The sequence below is a fragment of the Chelonoidis abingdonii genome, chromosome 1 (genome assembly GCF_003597395.2).
Source record: "Chelonoidis abingdonii isolate Lonesome George chromosome 1, CheloAbing_2.0, whole genome shotgun sequence".
Classification (NCBI taxonomy): Eukaryota; Metazoa; Chordata; order Testudines; family Testudinidae; genus Chelonoidis; species Chelonoidis abingdonii.
The window spans coordinates 43,602,703-43,625,374 of record NC_133769.1 but is presented as its reverse complement, the minus strand read 5'-3'; the positions used below and the strand labels follow the sequence as shown (position 1 = coordinate 43,625,374).

The 22,672-nt window shown below is 43.4% G+C and overlaps 1 long non-coding RNA gene across 1 annotated transcript in view; it reads left to right on the top strand.

Annotated features, from left to right (window-relative positions):
* The window catches only part of LOC142047876 (uncharacterized), a 90,448-nt gene continuing 67,776 nt past the window's right edge, over positions 1-22,672 (top strand). The window contains exon 1 of the long non-coding RNA XR_012657177.1: positions 1-141. This is a non-coding gene — a long non-coding RNA (uncharacterized LOC142047876). The remainder of the gene's footprint in view (positions 142-22,672) is intronic.

The following is a 22,672-nucleotide window of genomic DNA, read 5'->3' as shown; positions in this document are numbered from 1 at the left end:
AAGAGTGAGGTACTGGGGCGTGGGGAGACATCCGAGAGTCCCTGGAGGCATGCAGCCAGGAGCTCTTCTCAAGCCAGGAGGAAGTTAGCCAGTCGCAGCAGCCGGTACTTGGTGGAGGACAAACAGAGGAGCAGGTTCCTGGTAAGCGGCTTTTATTTTTAGGATGAAAATGTTTCGGGAGAGGAGGGAAGGTTAGGGATGCATGCATGCATGCCTAGATGTGGAATAGCCCATTGATGTGGTCTATCACATCGCGGTAATCAGCCTCTGTAATCTCTTCAAAAGTGTCAGCCATAGAGTGGGCAATGCGCGTGCGCAAGTTTATTGGGAGAGCCACTGTGTTTCTTGTCCCAGTCAGGCTAACGCGTCCACACCACTGTGCCGCGAGGGGTGGGGAGACTATTGCTGCACACAGGCAAGCTGCAGAAGGGCCAGGGTGGAATCCACATTGCTGTAGATGACCCTCCCGCTCTTCCCAGGTGACCCGCAGCAGTGAGATATCTTGCAGGATCAACTCCTGTGGAAAATATTGGGAGACTGTTTAGTGTAGGTGCCCCCTGCAGCTGTTTGCTTTCCCCAATGCACAGAAACCCCAGTACAGCCCAGAAGCAATCAGTCCCCCTTACTCACCATTTTGGGGCTCCTGTGGGTTATGTGTGCTCTCTTTTGCATGGGAAAATTATGCTATTGTGAAGACTGTAAACTCCTTCACTGTGTGGGAATAACTGTCTGAGATATAAACAATGCTGCCTCTGTTAATTGTTGCCTTTTCTGCCCTTCTACAAGCAACCTTGTCTTCTCGGATGCCCATATTATCAACAGCTGAGAGACTCCAAAACCTCTGGAAGAAGCCGTGAAAAAGCAAAGACAACCTGCTGCAAGCAATTATGGATCATTCTGCCAGAGAGAATCAAAAACTGCAGGACTGGAGGGAAAAGCAAAGCAGGATCCGCCAGAGAAATGCAGCGGCCAGATAGAAAAGCACAAAGCAGCTGATTAGCATCCTGGCGCGCCAAGTGGACTCTATCCAGGCGCTCGTAGACATTCAGGCAGAGCACTACTGTGCCGCCCCCCCTCTCCCGTGCCAAAGCTCTTTCACTTGTGCCCCAATGTCAGCTCTAAACCGCCTTCCCCAGCATCCAGGTTCTTACCACCACCACCAGCTGTCTCCAACACCTGTATGTTCACCAACCAGCCCTGAGATACGACCCTTACCCTCTGCACTCAACCCCCATCACCATGCAGTATAAGCATCCTGAAGTGCAGCAGTCATTGCACAGCACTCCAGACAGGACATATTCAAACCTGTGACTGTACAGTTCCCCACCACCCCCTGCCCTTTTAGTTCCCAAAATGTTGTGTGTCTGTCAAGAAAGTTATTTTCTTTTCAACAAATAAATTCTTGGCTTTGAAAAGTCTTTTTATTGCAGAAAGTCAAAGATACCTTAGGCCAGGAAAGAAACAGCACTGCAAATCAGCTTAGGAATTCACAGATTCCTACTAACATTGTAACCACTGCACTTCACTCCCGTGCAAGGCACCAAACATTACTGTTGGTTTTCAGCCTCAAATTCCTCTCTCAAGGTATCCTAATCCTTGCAGCCCTGTGCTGGGCCTCTCTAGTAACCCTGCTCTCTGGCTGTGCAAATTCAGCCTCCAAGCATTGAATCTCAGAGGTCCATGCCTGACTGAATCTTTCACCCTTCCCTTCACAAATATTATGGAGGGTACAGCACGTGGATATAAACCATGGGGATGCTGCTTTCCCCCAAGTCTAGCTTCCCATACAGAGATGGCCAGCGCCCTTTAAACGGCCAAAAGCACACTCCACAGTCATTCGGCACCGGCTCAGCCTGTAGTTGAACTGGTCTTGCTCCTGTCAAGCTTCCTGTATATGGTTTCATGAGCAAGGCATTAATGGTAAGCGGGGTCTCCAAGGATCACAATGGGCATTTCAGCGTCCCCTACTGTGATCTTCTGGTCTGGGGAAAAAAGTCCCTGCCTGCATCTTCCTGAACAGGCCAGTGTTATGAAAGATGCATGCATCATGCACCTTTCCAGGCCAGCCTGTGATAATGTCAATGAAATGCCCACGGTGATCTACAAGCACCTGGAGAACCATAGAGAAATACCCCCTTCCGATTAACGTACTCGGATGGTAGGTGGGCTGGTGCCAGAATAGGAATATGCGTCCCATCTATCCCCCTCCACAGTTAGGGAAACCCATTTGTGCAAAGCCATCCACAGTGTCCTGCACGTTCCCCAGAGTCACGGTTCTTCTTAGCAGGATGCAATTAATGGCCCTGCAAACTTGCATCAAAATGATCCCAACGGTCAACTTTCCCACTCCAAACTGGTTCCCGACCGATCGGTAGCTGTCTGGAGTTGCCAGCTTCCAGATTGCAATAGCCACCCACTTCTCCACTGGCAGGGCAGCTCTCAATCTCGTGTCCTTGCGCCGCAGAGTGGGGGCGAGCTCAGAACACAGTCCCATGAAAGTGGCTTTTCTCATCTGAAAGTTCTGCAGCCGCTGCTCGTCATCCCAGACTTCTATGACGATGTGATCCCACCACTCAGTGCTTGTTTCCCGAGCCCAAAAGCGGCGTTCCACGATGCTGAGCATTTCCGTGAATGCCAGCAGCAATTTCGTGTCGTACGCCTCAGGCGACTCGTTATCATCGTCGGACTCCTCATCACTTTGGATCATAAGGAATAGCTCAACTGCCAAACGTGATGTTCTGGCGAGACTCATCAGCATACTTCTCAGCAGTTCGGGCACCATTTCCCACAGAAATCGCACGGCACAGAAACCGTTGAGAGAGTCAAGATGGCGCCAAACGTGGACGAAAAAACAGGAATTGCTGGGATGTGAAGTGATGCATCACGAGGCGTTGGGACGGGAAGCGGAATGACCCGCACCCTCTGCCCTCTTCCCACAATCCATGGCGCCAAAATGGGACAAGATGCTCTGTGGGATAACTGCCCATAATGCACCACTTCCAACACCGCTGCAAATGCTGCAAGTGTGGCCACACTGCAGCTCTGGTAGCTGTCAGTATGGCCACAATGCAGCGCTTTCTCTACACAGCTGTACGAAGACAGCTGTAACTCCCAGCGCTGCACACCTGTAAGTGTAGCCAAGCCCTAAATTAGCTCTGTTTTTACACAGTGGGAAGAGTAATGGTGAAATGGTGTCTGGGGCCCTTAGGCAGGGCTCACACCACGAGGTACAAGTACCTGTCCCCACCATCTCTACTTACTGGGCTTTGGTAATTCTTTGCAGTCTGTTTTGCAATTATCTTAAGTAATTTTGTATCATCTGCAAACTTTGCCATCTCATGGTAACCCCTTTTTTTCCAGATCATTTATGAATATGTTGACCATTTATTCCTACCCTTTGTTTCTTATTTTTTAACTGGAGTGCCTCTGAATGCTTTTTAGGATCATCTAACTATCCTTAATTTAATTTAATGACAAGCTTTTTGTTATCTTAATCACTGTGCCTCTGTTTATAAATAAACTCCCTGTGTGTTAGCAGCACAGAAACAGAACTCATCACATTCCACACTCAAGCTCTGGATCCTGGGTGTTGAGCACTCACTATTTTTTTTCTGTGGGTACCTGAGCCCCAGAGCACCTACGCATGGAGTCAGCACCTGTGCATGGGAGACCAGAATTGCACACAAACAGTAGTCCAGATGAGGTCTCACCACCAGTGCCTTGTATCCTAACACTTCCCTGTCTCTACTGGAAATACCTTGCCTCATGCTGCAGCTGCACCCCAGGACCAAGTTAGCCTTTTTCACAGCCACATCACATTGAGGGCTCATAGTCATCCTCCTGTGATCAACAAACACACCCACCCAGGTCTTACTCTTCTTCTCTGTCACTTCCAACTGATAAATCCTGTTTATAGCAAAAATTCTTGTTGTTAATCCCTGCATGATCTCCCATTTTGCACTATTAAATATCATCTCATTTCTATTACTCCAGTTTACATGGTCATCCAGATTTTCTTGTATGACATTCTTCCAGATTGGCAATACCTCCCACCTTTGTGTCATTCACAAATTTCCTACTTTTTTGTGCCAAGGTCAGCAATAACAATGTTAAATAAGATTGGTCTCAAGACTGATCCCTGAGGAACTCCAGACTCCACTAGTAAGCTCCCCCTGCCTGACAGTTTGCTTTTCAGTATGACCCATTGTAGTCTCCCCTTCAACCAGTTCCTTATCCACATTTCAGTTCTCATATTAATCCCAATCTTCTCCAATTTAACTAATAATTTCTCATTGGAACTGTATCAAATGCTTTACTAACATCCAGGTAAATTAGATCTACTGCATTTCCTTTGTCTAAAAAATCTTCTCAAAGAAAGATATTAGTAACGTTGTTACCACCTCTTGAATCCAACAATTGAAACGTAGAAAAATCTTCAATTACTTTCTCTCATTTAGGCAACTCACTTTTTGCAGTTCGTCAAGCTTTGAGTTGGAACAGATCATTTAACTTTAGGAAACATCTTAATAGCTCTTTCTTATCTTAATCACCCATTAATCACCCTGTTTATAAACACAATTCTGACTCCCTGCCCCAGGGGCCAACCAAGGAAGTTTTTTTAAGGCTTTTGAAGCTCCCCCTAGAACTGTGTGCATGGACACCGCAGAGACTGGGGCCTTGGCTACACTTGGAAGTTAGAGTGCATTAAATCAGCCCCGGGTGCCCTAACTCCGGAGGTGTCCACACTGACAAGGCACTTAGATCACCTGGACTCCGCACCTGGAGCACTCCTGATAATCCACCTCCACGAGAAGCGTAGAGCTTGCTCCTGAAATGCTGAGGTGTCAGTGTGGCATTACTGCACTGTGATTGCCCTGCAGAAATGTCCCATAATCTCTTGAAGTCAAGGGGCCATTCTGGTCATTGTTTTGAACTCAGCTGCAGGCATGCAGATATCTCCTTTCAAATCTCCATTTCTGACAGCTGGCATGCTTTTCTGCTCAGGGACAAAGCCAACCATTACTGTGGAATGCTCATGCTGCAGAAGCAGGCATTTGTGCATTTTTGTGTGTGTGTGAGAGAGAGAGGTGGGGATTGGGGGCTGATGTTAGGGTTTCCCTCTGCCGCTGTCTGAACTTACAAAACAGCATGCTGACACACTCTCTGCCCCCCAAAACACACCATCTCTTCTCCCATATTCACACAACACACTCCCTGTCACACTCCACCCCCCATTAGAAAAGTATGCTGCAGCCACTTGCACACTGGGATAGCTATCACAATGCACTGCTCTCTGTGGCATTGCAAGAGCTGTTAATGTGGCCATGCCACTGTGCTTGCAGCTGACAGTGTAAACACATGACAGTGCTTTCCCTGAAGCTGTTTCCAAGGGCTAGTTTAACTCCCAGTGCACTACATCTGCAAGTGTAGCCATAGCCTGCACGAAGACAAAAACAAAAAGTGGAAGATCCTCCCCCCCAAAACCTGCAACCCACTATAAATTATGAAGAACTAAAAAAAAACAGCCAAAATCAACTTATCGTAAATGAATTTGACAATTTTGCTTTGGAACCCATGTCCCCTGCCTAAAGAGTGCTGTTTAGTTGAGGGCAAGTCCTTCAATCAGGATATGCCCAGTACAGTTCTGCTTCCCTTGATTAACACAACAAGGATAATAAAGGATAACCCTTTATTATTCCTGCCCCAATAACAAGTAGACTGTGGGTCCAACACCAGCCAAAAGTGATGATTTGGGCAAGCAATCCCATCATGCTGAGCATCTAGGCAGGGTGGGTCTGCCCATGCAAACGAGATCTGAAGTCCTCTTCCACAGCTCATCACTAGATGTCAGGGGTGAGCTCATTCAGACTCTGCTTACAATTACACTTGTGTAAAAGATACAATACGAAATAAAGTTGAATTGTAAAGTATGTGTTAAGTAGAGGAATTCTTCAGGGAGATTCTCTACGATTTATTTCTCTCAGTCATTTTCATTATTGCCAACCTAATATAAGAACAGATTTATTCTTGTGGATCACCACAACTCTCAAGTTCCAGCTCTTAATTCCACATTTCCCTGTGGCAACTAGAGTGCTTGATTAGAGTGCAAAAGTAATTTAGAACAGTGTTATACCAACATGGAAAAAAAACCCCATTTTGGATCTGTGTGTATAAAGAATGTTAAATTTACTAGTACCGAATCTTCCCTGATTGCCTGCATTTCTCACTGTTCTCATCTCTGCAGGTCACTTTTTGGTTTACTTCTTCCTCCCATGTGTTTGCTAGCTAAAGCTGGCTGGGAAGTGGAGTTTCCATCCTGTGAAAATTTTTGAGTTTTCAGAATTTTTTTCATCCCAAATCAGGAAGAAAAGTCCAAATTCTATTTTGGCAATGTTTTGATGTTTCCGAAACAAAATATGCTCCCCAGGATCTGTGGCTGCCTGGGAACCCTGGAAGTCACAGCTCCCTAGCAGTCCAGCAGGCAAGCTGTGAGGGAACTGGTATCCCAGGGAGCCAGGCACACTTCTCTGCTTGGTTTCCATTGAAAGTTTTGATGGAATCAATACATTCTTACAGAATGTTTTAGTTGCATCTCATCAGCATTTTTTAATGGAAAACTGTTCTGTAGGAACATTTTCAACCAACTCTGTTGCTATCTCTATTGCTAATTTTGAAAATGACACCAAGTTTGATCGCAGTTGAATTTAGAAAGAATCACCTGATAAAAAAAGGAAGCAACTATGAAGATGGCAAGGAGATTCTTGGAGGAATATTCAGTCCAGTGAGTCAAAAAAGTCTCTGGAAGCTGTAAAAAAAGGCTTAAATTGGGCAAACCCCATACAAGCCCCCATTCAAAGAGTAGTTGATCCCTGAACTAAATCATAAAGCTATTATCCTCTTCCCCCAAAGCCTTCCTTAAGACCCACTTCTTCTGAGATTTCTTTAAGAAATCTGCCAGTTGATGCTGAGTAGATGCTGTCATGGACAACTGCCTTTATTTATTTATCTATAAAATGCATTTTAAAAATGTTAAACAATTTGGAACCATCAACTGTGCTCACAGCTAATCTAAATTACCACACAATCTTCTTACAGGTACCTCATTTTTCCTCCCCAAAATACTGTTTATGATGCTTTCAGCATTTTTTAAAAATTAGATTGTAAAACTCAGAGCACTGTAAGTTTTCATGAATAGTAAGAAGAGTCGACAATGTGCTATCATGTATACAAGTGAATAGGGAAGTGGGAATGACTACAGCACCAGTGCATCAGAAGAGCTTAACAAATGCAGCTAGATTCCAGCTGGCTGTGTCGACAGACATTTTCATACTTTCAAATGTTTGGGTCTCTTAAAATTAATCTTAATTCTGAATTTCATGGGTTTCTAATGATTCTAGCTGTGGAGAGGTTAGCCAGGGCTCGTCTCCCTCTGGAGTGGCGGGGACCCACACTGCCACACTAAATTGGGGACTAGGTCTTGCGGGGAATTAGTCCAGCCACAGGAGTTGTCCTATGCGGCCTTTGTGAAGGAAGAAATAACACAGTAAGCCCAGGCCCTAGGTCAGGGCAGGACACTGGTGAGTCAGGCGCTCAAGCCCTCAGGCAGTGGCTGAGCAATAACAGTATATACTCGCAAGCCCTAAGTCAGGGCGGAGCAATGGTGAGTCAGGCTCTCAGGCAGGGGCTGATCAGTAAATAGTATAAGGGCAAGCCCATGCCCTAAGTCAGGGTGGGGCAATAGTGAGTCAGGCGCTCAGGTCCTCAGGCAGGGTCTGAGCAATAACAGTATATAAAGGCAAGCCCAGGCCCTAGGTTCAACAGGGCCATGGAGAGGGGGGCCTGCTCCTCATGAGTTGGGTGGCAGGGGGGACGCAGACCTTCCCACTCCAGTGCGTCCCAGCCCAGGGCCCTAACAGCTGCAGAAGACCCGCTGCTGTGTCAGTGAGGATCCTGGCTGCAACATACTAACACGGGTTCTGGCAGTGCTGAAGCAAGACTAGGGTCAGCTGCCCTCGGGCTACTTCCAGACTCCCCCTCTTGAGGTACCTGGGTTGGGGTGGTGTCCTCAGGGGGGGTCCAGCACCACGGGTTCCTCGGGATAGCTGGTGAGGGGTAGACTCAGCAACTCCTTCTGGTAGTTGGCACAGGACAGGCTCAGCAACTCCTCCAGGTAGCTGGCGCGGGGCAGCCTCAGGAGAGTGATATCATTCATGGTCATCTGGTTGAAATAGGGGAATTTTTGTAAGGGAACAGTAAAAGGACCCTGTTCATGCTGGGCTGTTTGCATTTGGCTAAAAGAGATCATCCCTGAGAATAGCCATGCAGTGAAGGGAGGGGTGAAGGGAGCATCCCAGAGAATCACCATGTGGTAGGGTCAGGGGAAGGATGTTCTGCACATCCACCCAAAAACCAGAGCCCCTCCTTTTAAATATCCAATCCAACTGGCATTGCTTGCTATGGGAAAGGAGGGTGCTGCAGTTTGAAACCATTCCCATGTTATGAAGGCAGAAGGAGCCAACCCATGTACCTTTTGGCTTACCATGGCTGCCTGGAAACCGAATTCTGTTGCCCAGCCTTGTGTGATGTGTCACCACACCCACAGGTGCTCCGTATAAAAGGCAAAATGCGACCTTGTACCTAAAGCACATGTGCCATCTGCTGTGAATTGCTTGATTCACTGTGAAAGAGTCTCCCTTTTGTTCGCAGAAATGTATCTTCTTAAAATCTACTCTCCATTTTCATCCCCCCCACAGGTGCAAATGTTTCTACACTCCCCCTATCACCTCCGTCCCAGATTAGAAGGTGAAAAAAAACACACTCGCGATGAGATGTTCTCAGAGCTCATGCAGGCCTCCCTCACTGATAGGGTACAGCTGAATGCATGGAGGCATACAGTGACAGAGTGTCGGAAATCGTACAGTGAGCATAATGAGCAGAGGCAGGAGGTGATGCTGAGGTTAATGGAGGAGCAAACGGATATGCTCAGGCGTCTGGTGCAGCTGCAGGAAAGGCAAAAAGAGCACAGATTGCCACTGCATCCACTGTATAACCACTTGCCCTCCTCACCAAGTTCCATACCTTCCTCACCCAAACGCCCAAGTACACGGGGATGGAGGCTCCGGGCACCCAGCCACTCCACTCCAGAGGATGGTTCAAGCAACAGAAGGCTGTCATTCAATAAGTTTTGATTTGTAGTGTAGCTACAAAAAGCAATGTGCACCTGTCCTTCCCTCCTCCCCCACCCCACCCAGGCTACCTTGTCAGTTATCTCACTTTTTTTTAATCAATAAAGAAAGAATGCATGGTTTCAAAACAATAGTGAATTTATTTCCTTTGCCAACTGTGATCGAAGGGAGGAGGGTGGTTGACTTACAGGGAATTTAAATCAACAAAGGGGGCGGGTTTGCATCTAGGAGAAACACACACAACTGTCACACTGTGGCCTGGCCAGTCATGAAACTGGTTTTCAAAGCCTCTCTGATGTGCAGCGCACCGAGCTATTCTTTTCTAATCACCCTGGTGTCTGGCTGCTCAAAATTGGCTGCCAGGCTATTTGCCTCAACCTCCTACCCCACCATAAACGTGTCCCCCTTACTCTCACAGATAATTATGGAACACACAACAAGAAGCAATAACAATGGGAATATTGGTTGTGGTGAGGTCTAATCTAGCCAACAAGCAGCGCTAGCGAGCTTTTAAACATCCAAAGACACATTCTACCACCATTCTGCATTTGCTTAGCCTATAGCTGAACTGCTCCTTATTACTGTCCAGGCTGCCTGTGTACGGCTTCATGAGCCATGGTATTAAGGGGTAGGCTGGGTCTCCAAGGATAACTATAGGCATTTCAACTTCCCCAACAGTAATTTTCTGGTCTGGGAAGTAAGTCCCTTCTTGCAGCTGTTCAAAGAGCCCAGAGTTCCTAAAGATGCGAGCGTCATGCACCTTTCCCTTCCATCCCACGTTGATGTCAGTGAAACATCCCTTGTGATCTACCAGTGCTTGCAGGGCCATTGAGAAGTACCCCTTGTGGTTTACATACAGAAGGTTAGTGATTGCTTCGGCTACTTGGATCACAGCAGCCCCCACAGTAGATTTGCCCACTCCAAATTGATTCCCAACTGATCGGTAGTAGTCAGGTCTTGCAAGCTTCCACAGGGCTATCACCACTTGCTTCTCAACTGTCAGGGCAGCTCTCATCTTGGTATTCCTGCACTTCAGGGCAGGGAAAAGCCACTCACACAGTTCTAGGAAAGTGGCCTTATGCATGCGAAAGTTTTGCAGCCACTGGGAATCATCGCATACCTGCAACACTATGCGGTCCCATCAGTCTGCACATGTCCCCCTCACAAACATCCTCATGCTGCATCTCTTAGCCCAGTTCTGCATATACTGCAGGATATTGCTCAAAATGTTTACAATGCGCAAAACCGCAGCGGTGAGCTGAGCAGGCTCCATGCTTGCCATGCTATGGGTAACCCAGGAAAAAAGGAGTGAAATGATTCTCTGCTGCTGCTTTCACAGACGGAGGGAGTTAGGGACGGGATACTGACGACATGTACCCCAAACCACCCACAATAATTTTTTTGCCCCATCAGGCATTGGGAGCTTAACCCAGAATTCCAATGGGCAGAGGAGACTGCGGGGACTGTGGGATAGCTATCCACAGTGCACCGCTCCATGAGTCGATGCTAGCCATGGTATTGAGGATGCACTCCTCCGACTTAATGCACTTAGTGGGGACACACACAATCAACTGTATAAAATCGCTTTCTAAAAATCGACTCTATAAAACTGACCTAATTTCATAGTGTAGACATACCCTAAATTTAGGCTCCTATTTTAAAAAAAAATCCTGATCCCAACTTTGGAAGTACAGTAACTCTTCACTTAAAGTCATCCTGGTTAATGTTGTTTTGTTGTTACATTGCTGATCAATTAGGGAACATGCTCGTTGAAAGTTGTGCAATGCTCCCTTCTAATGTCGTTTAGCAGCCGCCTGCTTTGTCCCCTGCTTGCAGGAAGAGAAGCCCATTGCAGCTAGCTGGTGGGGGCTTGGAACCAGGGTGGACCAGCAGCTCCCCTATCAGATTCCCCTATCAGCTCCCCACTCCCCTAAGTTCCCTGTGCAGCAGCTGCCCAGCAGGCTAACAATTGCAGCTGTCCCTCCCCCCACTGCCATGTGCTGCTCCTGCCATCTGCCTTGGAGCTGCTCCCCGAGACTCCTGCTTGCTGTGCAGGGGGAAAGAAAGGAAGAGAGGGGCTAATGTCAGGGTATCCCTCTCCCCCCTGCTCCTGCACCCTGCTTACCCCATCTTCCATAGAGCAGGGGGGACACACTACAGGGCTCAGGACAGAGGGCGCTTGCTGGCAGCAGCAGCTGTGGTCTCAGCAACCTGATCTAATTAACAAGGCAGTGTACTTAAAAGGGAAATGCTCATCTCTCTCTCACACACACAGTGTGTGTCTCTGTGTCTGTCTGTGATGCTCTCTCCTCTCCCTCCATTCCTGCTGCCTTGTAGACTGTGAGAGTTAACTCTTGAGGGCTAAGCCAATTGCTAGTTCATCATTTAGCAGTAAGGTATTCCCTGGGAAATATCCCACCCTCTGACTCCTCCACCTCAACCAAGTTTCACAATGATCATCACTGTGTACCAGTATTAAACTGTTTGTTTAAAACGTATAATGTGTATAAATACATATATATTGTTTAAAAAGTTTTAAACAAACAGTTTAATGGTGGTACACAGTGATGATATATATATAAAATATAGTCTTTTGTCTGGTGAAAAAAAATTCCCTGGAACCTAACCCCTTCATTTACATTAATTCTTATGGGGAAATTTGATTTACGTAACATCTTTCGCTTAAAGTTGCATTTTTTCAGGAACATAACTACAACGTTAAATGAGGAGTTACTGTATTGAGATTTTCAAAAGCCCCTTTCAATGGGTGGGACTAATTCCCTCAAGCACTTTTGAAAATTCTACTTTTTGGTCCCTGTTTTCATGCAAATACTTTGATAATAAATAAGAACAAATAAATAAAAATAAATATATAAAAAACAGACTATGCTCTATGACTGGAATTGTTTCTGTACCATATAGAATTCTTTATTTCCATGAGACATTAGTTATTCTTTAATAGTCCATTTAAATACTCCTAAATTAAAACACCACACATTAAAATTTGTGAAAAAATACAGTCCCCAGGAAGCATCAGTCATTTCAATTGAGAGCTGTTGGAACAAAGTAAAAGGAACAAAAATTATCTGGATCTGCAAGTATCTCACACAGCTAGAACCAGCCCTTGTTGGCTGTCTACCTTGTATTATTGATGGCAGCATTTAGATAAGGTTTTCTAGAAATTTATTTACAAAGGCCAAATTCACTCAATTATGGGAAGGCAGGGATCAGTTTCACTAAATCTGAAATAATCAGTTCTTCATTTGACCTACACTTCATAGCAGCAAAAAATACAAATGTATAAGAATGATTAAAATGATTACAGTATGTTTAATAATTTCTAGATGTTTTCCAAGAATGAAGTCCTATCAATTGCATCTCTGTAAACAGACTTCATCACTAATTTATAAATAAGAAATCACATAGTTACTTTGTGCTTGTCACCCTCAGGTTTAGTGTTTAATAATCCTCCTGCTGTAATTGACAGTAAGACACATGGGCTTTTTTTACCTCATTGTTGGAAAATCCAGAATGCAAAGCCCGATACCAATTACATTTCAAATAAAATGCTTCTGCCTAAAATAATTAGTATTAATGTGTATATGTATTACAGTAGTGCCTAGATGTCTTGCCCTTGCTGAGATTCAATTGTGCTAGGCACTGTATAAATATATAGTAAAAGACAATGCCTGCTCTGAAGAATTTATAATCTAAATGTAATACAAGATGCAATAATTGCTGTAATAAGCAAATGGGGGATGGGATGATAGTGATACAAATATGTTTTGGCTTGGACTAGCTGTGTGCAAAATTTGGATGTAGCAAAGAAGTTTTTTTGAGATAATTCAGTGTATCAGTAGCATTGATCCCAGCAATACACATGCTTATTCAGTATCAGCTAGTAGTATTCATCATGAGTCTCACGGATGCGGGCGAGGGGGTGGAGATAAGGAAGAATCTGATGTAGGATGGACTCATAGCTTTACATGTTAGTATGGGAAAGGTGTTGCAAGCACAAGAAACAGCATGGAAGAAAGTGCAAAGGCATTTGAGAAGAAAAGAAAAAGTAGATGATGAAAACTGGTTAAATTGTTAAATAATTGTTAAATAACAGGGCCTATTAAAATCAGACTTTTAATTCTGTGTCCAGTACTGAAAACAATGAAGCTCTCAGAAATGAATAGTTAAGTATTGTTAATAATTAGCTGGCAATCTGTTTTTTCAATTCTGCAGTTTTCTGATATCTGTCCTGCAGAACACTATTCACAAATGTGCCTAACAAAATGGATTGTGGTGTAATTGTGATCAACATCTTAACCAGTGTCTCATTTATTATTACGATTTGTTGTGCCAGACAAAAAGAGCTCCAAGATGAAGATAAGCCATTCTATTTCACCTAAACTTATAAGAGTATTATAATTTAATTCCTTGTCTACAATAGCCCTTGAACCTTGCTAACTGCAATTAATGACAACTGTTTTCCAATCTGCTTGCTACTAGCATGTTTATAGAGTGTTTGTTGGTTATCATACTATGGCTATAGAATGTTTTCCAAGCCACTGTCAATATTTCAAGATGACATCCTTACTCTTGGAGTAAACTCATAAATATAGCTGCCAGGTTCCAATGGCTTATCCAGTGCCCAGGTTCCAATAGCTTATCATTAAAGCATAGGATGCAGAAAGAGTCAAACTGAACAGAAGAAAAGTTTCCTGCCTTACCAAGAGAAAAAGAAAGAGAAACAGTAGGGGACCTAGGGAAGACTGAAGGTATGGTTACACTACAAAATTAAGTCAATTTAACAGAAGTCAATTTTTTAGAAATCAATTTGATACAGTCGATTGTGTGTGTCCCCACTAAGCACATTAACTCAGCGGAGTGCATCCACAGTGTTGCGGGTGGTTCTGGGTACATGTCGTCAGGCCTCCTTCCCTCCCTCCATGAAAGCAACGACAAAAAATCGTTTCTTCCCTTTTTTCCTGGGTTACCTGTGCAGATGACATATCACGGCAAGCATGGAGCTCGCTCAGCTCACTGTCACCATATGTCTCCTGGGTGCTGCAGGCAGATGTGGTACTGCAGTGCTACATAGCAGTGTCCCCTTGCCTTGCCTTGCAGATGGCACAATATGATTGCTAGCTGTCGTAGTCATCCTGTGGGTGCTCCTGGCCAACCTCAGTTAGGTTGGTCGGGGGCACCTGGGCAGACATGGGTGCTCCTGGCCGGCCTCAGTAAGGTTGGTCGGGGGTACCTGGACAAAAATGGGAATGATTCCAGGTCATTCTCTTCTTTAAGTTTCGTCTTACAGAGATTCAGTCCTGCCTGGAATATCATGCCAGCTGGAGGCTTCTGCCTCAGGCTGCTCTCCCAGTCGGCAGCACTGCACAGTCGCACCTACCCCAGGCTACCCCTTGTTTCCATGACTCATGAAGCCTGAACTGTAATAAGGAGCAGTTTAACTATAGGCTGAGCAAGTGCATAATGGTAGTAGAATGTGCTTTTGGATGTTCAAAAGCTCGCTAGCACAGTTTGCTGACTCAGTTAGACCTCAGCGAAACCAACATTCCCATCTTTATTACTGCTTGCTGTGTGCTCCACAATATCTGTGAGAGTAACGGGGTGGGAAGTTGAGGTAAATCGCCTGGTCACTGATTATGCTCAGCCAGACACCAGGGTAGTTAGAAGAGCACAGCAGGGCATGCTGTGCACCAGAGAAGCTTTGAAAACCAGTTTCATGACTGGCCAGGCTATGGTGTGAAAACTCTATTTGTTTCTCCTTGGTTCATTCTACTTCCCTGTAAGCCAACTGCTCTCCCCTCCCTACTTTGATCTCCACTTGCAGAGAAAATAAAGTCATTGTTGTTTCAAATTCACACATTCTTTATTAATTTGTCACACAAATAGGTGGATAACTGCCAAAGTAGCCCAAGAGGGGTGGAGGAGGAGGGAAGCACAGGGGTGGGGTAGTTATAGAAGCACCCCCTAGAATGGCCTGCAGCTCATCATAGAAGCAGCATGTCTGGGACTCTGACCCAGAGAGGCCGTTTGCCTCTCCCTGGTCTTTGGTAGGCTTCATGCGGCTCTGTTGTGGGTCCCTGTTATAACCTCCAACCTTCATGCCCTTGGAGATTTTTTCAAATATTCCAGCATTTCATCTTTTGGAACGGAGTATGGATAGCACAGACTCATCTCCTCATACAGCAATCAGATGCAGTACCTCCCATTCGATCCATGCTGGAGCTCTTTTGTGATTCTGGGACTCCATGGTCACCTGTGCTGATCAGCTCACTACGCTGGCCAAACAGGAAATGAACTTAAAGAGTTCATGGGGCTTTTCCTGTCTACGTTGGCAGTGCATCTGAGTTGAGAGTGCTGTCCAGAGTGGTCATAATGGAGCACTCTGGGATAGCTCCTGGAGATCAATTACATCCATCCTACACCAAATTTGACCCAGCAGGGTCGATTTCAGCGCTAATTCCCTCGTCGGGGAAGAGTACAGAATTATTAGCTCAGGGTTTAAAGCTGTGCAGCCAAATGCTTGTATTTGTTGTGTATATTAGTAGGAGAGATCCCTGGGGCAGACAGGGACAACTCCTGCCATGGTCAAACACACCCTTCCCTGGACCCCCTTCCCACAGCTACTGTGAGTGAAATTAACAAGGAGGCCAGAAACCTAGCCCTGGGGGCTGAACCATCAGGGAACAGCTGAGTTTAAACTATTCTTATGCAGGGAGCAGGCTTCTCTTTCCCTCCCTCAGTCAGTCTGTTTTTCTTACTGGTCCTCCCTACCAGCTTACTTTCACCTCTGCAATTGACAGACATCCTGGGATTAGGATAATGGAATGCTTCTAAACTGTTTTTTTGTAATGAATCCTTGCTTTCACTGCAAACTCAGGAATAAATACAGCATGAGTACATACAAACTAAAATCAAAATGGTATTACTGGGGGTATTTAATCTTTAAAATACTTATATAACAGTGGAACATTCATTAGTATGACATATGCTCATGGAATGTGAAATTTAGCAAGTGCATTCAGGTGGCAGAAGATAATTGATACAAATCTCAGGAGTACACCTTAAGGGCTATATCTTCAACGAAAGCATTGAAAGATCTTAGCCAAGTGCAATTTGTGTGCACAAATTAACAGAACTATTTTAATAAGAGCTAAATAATGGTGCCCTGTACTTTTTATCTTTTTAAATTGTGCCGTGATTTGCTTCTTTACGGTATATTTTAAAGTCTGGGAACATTTTCTGTGCTCCTCCTTTTACATATTATTTTACTATTGGGTTATTTCCTTTAGAAATATATGGAGCACCAAATCTGGTCTTCCTGGTTTAGCTGAAGGCCCTCTGGGAGGTGTCAAGGAAGATCAGTCAAACTCTACCACTTAAAACTGATATATATTCAAAATGTTAATTGCCACACAGGTAACATAAGTTTTAATGAAAACAAAAAAGAAATTTAACAATCTTACCAAAAATCCCTTCCCTGCTCAACTTTCACTCCCTTGGCGCTTGTGATATCACCCATTCACTGTTCCCTAGTCCTTATTGAATCTTCCAGCCTAGACCAGTCCTGAATTTACAATACAAAAATCAAGCTGAAACGTATTTTAAGAAATCCCCAAACTTTTCAGACCTTCCATATACATCCTAAAGAAACAAAACATGGCACCAATCCTGTTTATTTCCTTTTCTAGATCACCCTTAAGCTTTTGGAGCTTGATCCTGCTGAGTGCTCAACACCCTTATCTCCACCTGAAGTCAGTAGGAGGTGACGTATTCAACATCTTGCAGGATTGGGTCCCTAAACCCTAAATCAGCAAAAGTACTTAGACATGCCTAATTTAAGCACACAAGCAGTCCAATGACTTCAATGAGACACCTCACACAGGTAAAATTAGGTATGTGTTTAGCACAGCTTTTCAAAGCTGTTTAGGTATACCTGAAGATTCAGATAGGCACTTCTGAAATGCCACTAGGTGACTAAGCAGGGCAGGCACCTAAATCTCATTGATTTCAATAGCAGTTAGGTGCCTGGCACTTTTGAAACTCTCATTAGGTGCCTATCTTTAGGGGACTAAATATCTTTGAAAATTTGGCTCTTAGAGCCCAATTATTCTGCCTTTATGCACAAATAGCCTAGACTAACAGCTTTTGTCTTCATTAGAAATGAAATGCACACATAGAAATAAGAGATTTGGGGCAAAATTTATTGTTGATTTATACCATGCTAGTGCTGTTCAAAAAATGTTGATAGAGCTATTGTCTGTCAGTAAATACCGTGCCATCAAAATCAAAATGCTTTGCAAAATCATGTCAATTTTGCCAAAATTTTGTTTAGGAGAAAAAACATGAAAAAAGTCCCAGTAATGTAGAAATGTCCCATTTTGACATTTTTTGTTTTGAAAGTAGTTTTTGTTTCAATTTTTAAAATTTTGGATTATATTATATATATAAGATAAAATTTTAAAAATAAAAAAAGTTGTAATTGATCCAAAAAAAATTTTTTTTTAATTTCCTTTGTGGAGGATTTTGAAATGTTGGGGGTTTATTATGAGTCAAAATGAAGTCAAATTCAGAAATTTCACAATCCTTTACATAATGGAATTGTCCTTCTCCAGCCAGCTTTACATATGATACAGTGCTGGACCTTAAAATGCTGCACAAGTATAATTAATTCAGCATTCAATATTTCATAAATGACTATACATATTTTGCTCTAACTTGAAACAAAACAAAATAACCCTTTGATTAGATCAGTCATGGAAAAGTTCTCCCAAAGCACATAATTCCCCCCCACCGCGTCCAAAAATCGTATACATAAGGTCCTGGTTTACCGAAGTTCTTAAGTGGATACTTTGCTGAATAGGAATTAATTTAACTATAGCTTAAAGTTAAGCATAGGCTTAATTGCTTTGCTTAATATTGGCCTAAATGTAAATGTAAACATAAACAGTATGTGCAATGTGGTGAAGTACCATTGCTGAGAGTAGTTTAATTTCCGAAATGGATTCCATTTAAATGTGCTATCATAATTTTACATAACATATATATGTAGCAATGAAATGAAAAATAATTATGTATTTTTAAGGATAAGAAGTTATGGCCAATTTTTTAAAAAACTAGGTGCAATCAACATTATTCCACCACATTGCACAGCCTGTATATTGCATATTTAATACATAGGACCCTGACACTGCAGCAATTACACACATTCTTATCCTTAAGCACTGAATTAAAGTAAAGCATGTTTTGTTTGCAGTATTATTGTCATGATATAATTCCCTACTCTGAACCTTAGCGTCCAAAAGATGGGATACCAGCATGAATTCCTCTAAGCTCAATTACCAGCTTAGTACTTGTAGCCCTGCCACCAACCAGGAATTCCAGTGCCTGGTACACATCTGTCCTCGAACCAAGAACGTTGCCGGAACGCAGACTCAGACCTGGTTTAATACGAGGAAATAATCCTTTCTCCAATTTGTTCCTGGCTTCCCCCCTGGTACCCCTGGAAGATTCACTGTGATTCAAATCCTTGAATCACAGACAGAGAGGAAAATTCACCTCAAGGAAAAGCTTTTAATTAAGAGAGAAAAAGAGTAAAAATTATCTTTGTAAATTTAAGATGGAATATACAGGGTTTCTTCAGCTATAGCTGGCAATACCCTCCAGCGTAAGTATACAAGTAATTAAAATCCTTCCAGCAAATGCACATTTGAACTCTTTCCAGCAAATGCACATTTGCAAATAAAGAAAACAAACATAAGCCAATTGCCTTATTATAGTACTTAGTATTTTAAAAACTTATAAGAGCCTGTATCGGAGAGTTGGAGAGAAATGGTTGCATATCTGTCACTCTCAGAACCCAGAGAAAAAAACAATTCTAACAGACACACACAATTCTCCTTCAAGATTTTGAAGTCCTGCATAAGTAGTAGGTAAGGTTAATTTTCTTTTACTTGTAAAGGTGACAAAGGGGAAAACACATAAGAGGAGCCAATCGAGACTGGATTTTTTAAAGTCTGGGAGGGACTGGAAATCGGGTACTTTTTTGTCTTTTCGCTGTGGAGTAACAGCTTTTCTTTACTCATCTTCTTTCAAATTGTACTATAGTGTGAGTACAAAGAACAAGATCGGTTGTGATGTGCTTTGATTTGTTATTTTTACATGGGTTGATTTGCTGGACCCTGTTATGGCTTCTTTAATCCAACGTTTTTCTATTTCCCTTATAGCCAATTCCTTTTGAGTTTTAATGCTATTATTGTCGATTTTTTTATTTATATAAGTTTTGTGGTGAGTTGTATTTTAATAGTGAGGAAAGAGGGGAGAGATTTTATGTGAAGGATAGGAGGTGGAGGGAGAGAAAGATATGTGTATTACTTTAATATTTGTCCAGGTGGAAAAGGCTATGGACAGGGAGGGTGAATCTCTTGTGTGAGTCTAAGCTAGGTTTGAATGCATAGCCTCGGGGAAGCTAGATTGCCTCTCTGGTTGTATTCAAGGAGTTAAGTATAGCATCGCCCAGACTCACCCAGGGAAAAGTGGGGGGAGCTGGGGATGAGATAGGGAGACCCAGGGGTTCTGGGTCTTGGAAGGGTCCCCCAAGGAAAGGTTTGGGGAACCCAAGGGGCCGAAACCCTGGAAAACTTTGGCTGGTGGCAGCGATATCAGATCCAAGCTGGGTATAAGCTTGGGGGAGTTTCACAGTAAGCACCCAGATTTTGTACGCACAGGTCCAGATCTGGGACAGACGTTTACCACATCCCCTGATTGGTTCTCTAGTCAGGTGACAGCCAGGCTTACTGATCTTGTTAACTCTTTACAGGCAAAAGAGATATAAAGTACTTCTGTTCTATTAACTTCTACTATCTGTTTATGACAGTTATGGCAATAAACTTTAAAATACAAAGGCATAGATTTTACAAAGGAAACAAGAATGAAGAATATTACCTGTATACAATGTGGTTGAATTAATGTTGCTTTAGAAACACTAAACCAGATTCTCCTTTGATTTACACACATCTACACTGGTGTAACTTCACTGATTTCCATGGGGTTACTCCAAATTGACACCAGTGTGAGAACGGAATCAGCCTCCTAATTTTTATTCTCTTATTTATGTGTAGTTGACTTTTGATCTTTAATTTTGCTTTACTGTTAATTTTTGCATTTTATATAGTTATTTGTTTTAATAAGAAAAAAAGAGTGAAGGAGAAGGAATATATAAATATTAGAAAGTAAGACAATAAAGGAGGAAAAAAGGGAAAAAAATTCTGTTTGTGCCTCAGCATGGATTCGTTAGAAGTACCTCAGTGCTGTTCAATATCGTTAGAGCCAACTGACAGCTGCTAAATCACTTTAACAGTGTGTCCTTATAGAGGCATCCTAGGCATTTCCTAAGACATCTTTAATTCAGACAGTCTTAATTCAAGAGGTCTTAATCAGTTAAAGGTGCCTCAAAGGTAAAGCGGTTCAGTGAGCACTGGAGTTCTTAACCACTTTAGCTTCAGGGCTCTGTGAAAAACCAAACAGAAATTGTTCTATCATGCATGAGAGACCATTCCATTCTTAAACTTTCAGAACTTTAGAGATATGGTGCTATTTGCCTTTAATCTTCCATTGTTTTTCATTCCTTAAGACAGATTTTAAATCTAGTGAACTCTGAAGGTTCTATTTTTAGCCATTATTGAGAAGTGCAAGCCCAAATATTAATCAGAACATGGAAAATGTGTATATTTTTCACATCTAGAAACAAATGATAAGGTGGTCAAATTAAAAAAAACAAAACTCTTTTGGGTTGAGACCATAATTTCAACTCAAAAAGAATTGTTTGAGCAACTGAAAAAGGGGGGTTAGAATGGAAACTGCTTCTCCAGCATCTGAGATAGCAAATGCTATGATAAGCTACATTAATCTTTTAACCCAGACACTGCCCTCGATTGGATAGAGTATCATCGTTGGACTTGTTCATAAATAATTGTGACCATTTCATCCTTTACTGGCTGCATCTAGGTCTTGATCCTGAATAGTGCTCCTGCATGGTACTGAGCATCCTCTATTTTCATAAACTTCAGTGGGAGATAAGCTCAGGATTTTCCTGGATCAAGGACTCAGCAGGTCAGTTGAGGCTGAGATCCAGTTCTATTGGTACTGAGATCTTCTGAGAGATACCAAGTGTTCTCAACTTCTGTAAAAGTCAGTGGGCATTGAGGGTGCTCAGAACCTCTCAGATATACTCAACACCTCCAGGACTGGGCCATAAGGAAAAGAGTGCTTGTGTAACTCACTGGTGAATGTGTGACTCACCCCTTCGGTACTTAACCGCAGAGGATATGCATTGTTAGTGCTCCCAGTTAGGGTGCTTTAGCAGTTCATGGTTTTTAGTTCTGGAGGTTCCCAGTTCAATCATTGGTGTATCATCCAAGAGGACAACCATCACTTATGTTGCTACTGTTGTGTATTTGGTTGTTGTGGTAATAGAATCTTGTGTTGCTATGGCAACTGAGTCAGATTATTAGGGGATAGCCCAGCCTCTTTGGCTGGCTCTTGGTTAGTTCTGTGTGTAGCAATAAATGGCTGCTCCAAGGTTTACAGCTCTCTGTGTCTCCAGTGATTTCTTCCTAAAGCTGTTGCCCCCAAGGATATAACAGCTATGATGGCTCCCTAAGCATATGTCTACTCTATGGGATTATTCCAATTTTACATAAACTGGTTTTGTAAAACAGATTGTATAAAGTCAAGTGCATGCGGCCACACTAAGCAATTAATTTGGCGGTGTGCGTCCATGTACTGAGGCTAGCGTCGATTTCAGAAGCGCTGCACTGTGGGTAGCTATCCCATAGCTATCCCATAGTTCCCGCAGTCTCTCCCTCCCATTGAAATTCTGGGTTGAGATCCCAATGCAAAAACAGTGTTGCGGGTGATTCTGGGTAAATGTTGTCACTCAATCCTTCCTCTGTGAAAGCAATGGCAGACAATCATTTCACGCCCTTTTCCCCTGGATTGCCCTGGCAGATGCCATAGCATGGCAACCATGGAGCCCATTTTGCCTTGTCATTGTCACTGTATGTGTACTGGATGCTGCTGACAGACGCGGTACTGCAGTGTTGCGCAGCAGCATTCATTTGCCTTTGCAAGGTAGCAGAGACAGTTACCATCCCTACTGCACCATCTGCCATTGTAAATTGGCAATGAGATGACGGTTATCAGTCATTTTGTACCATCTGCTGCTGTCATGGGTGCTCCTGGCTGGCTTGACTGAGGTCGGCCGGGGGTGCATGGACAAAAATGGGAATGACTCTCTGGATCATTCCCTTTTTTATGTTTTGCCTAAAAATAGAGTCAATCCTGCCTAGAATATGGGGCAAGTGTACTAGAGAACCAGACAGCACAGCCGCTCCATGTCAGAGCCCCAGAGATCCCACAGAAATGATGAGCTGCATGCCATTCTAGGGGGTGCCCCTGCAACAACCTCACTC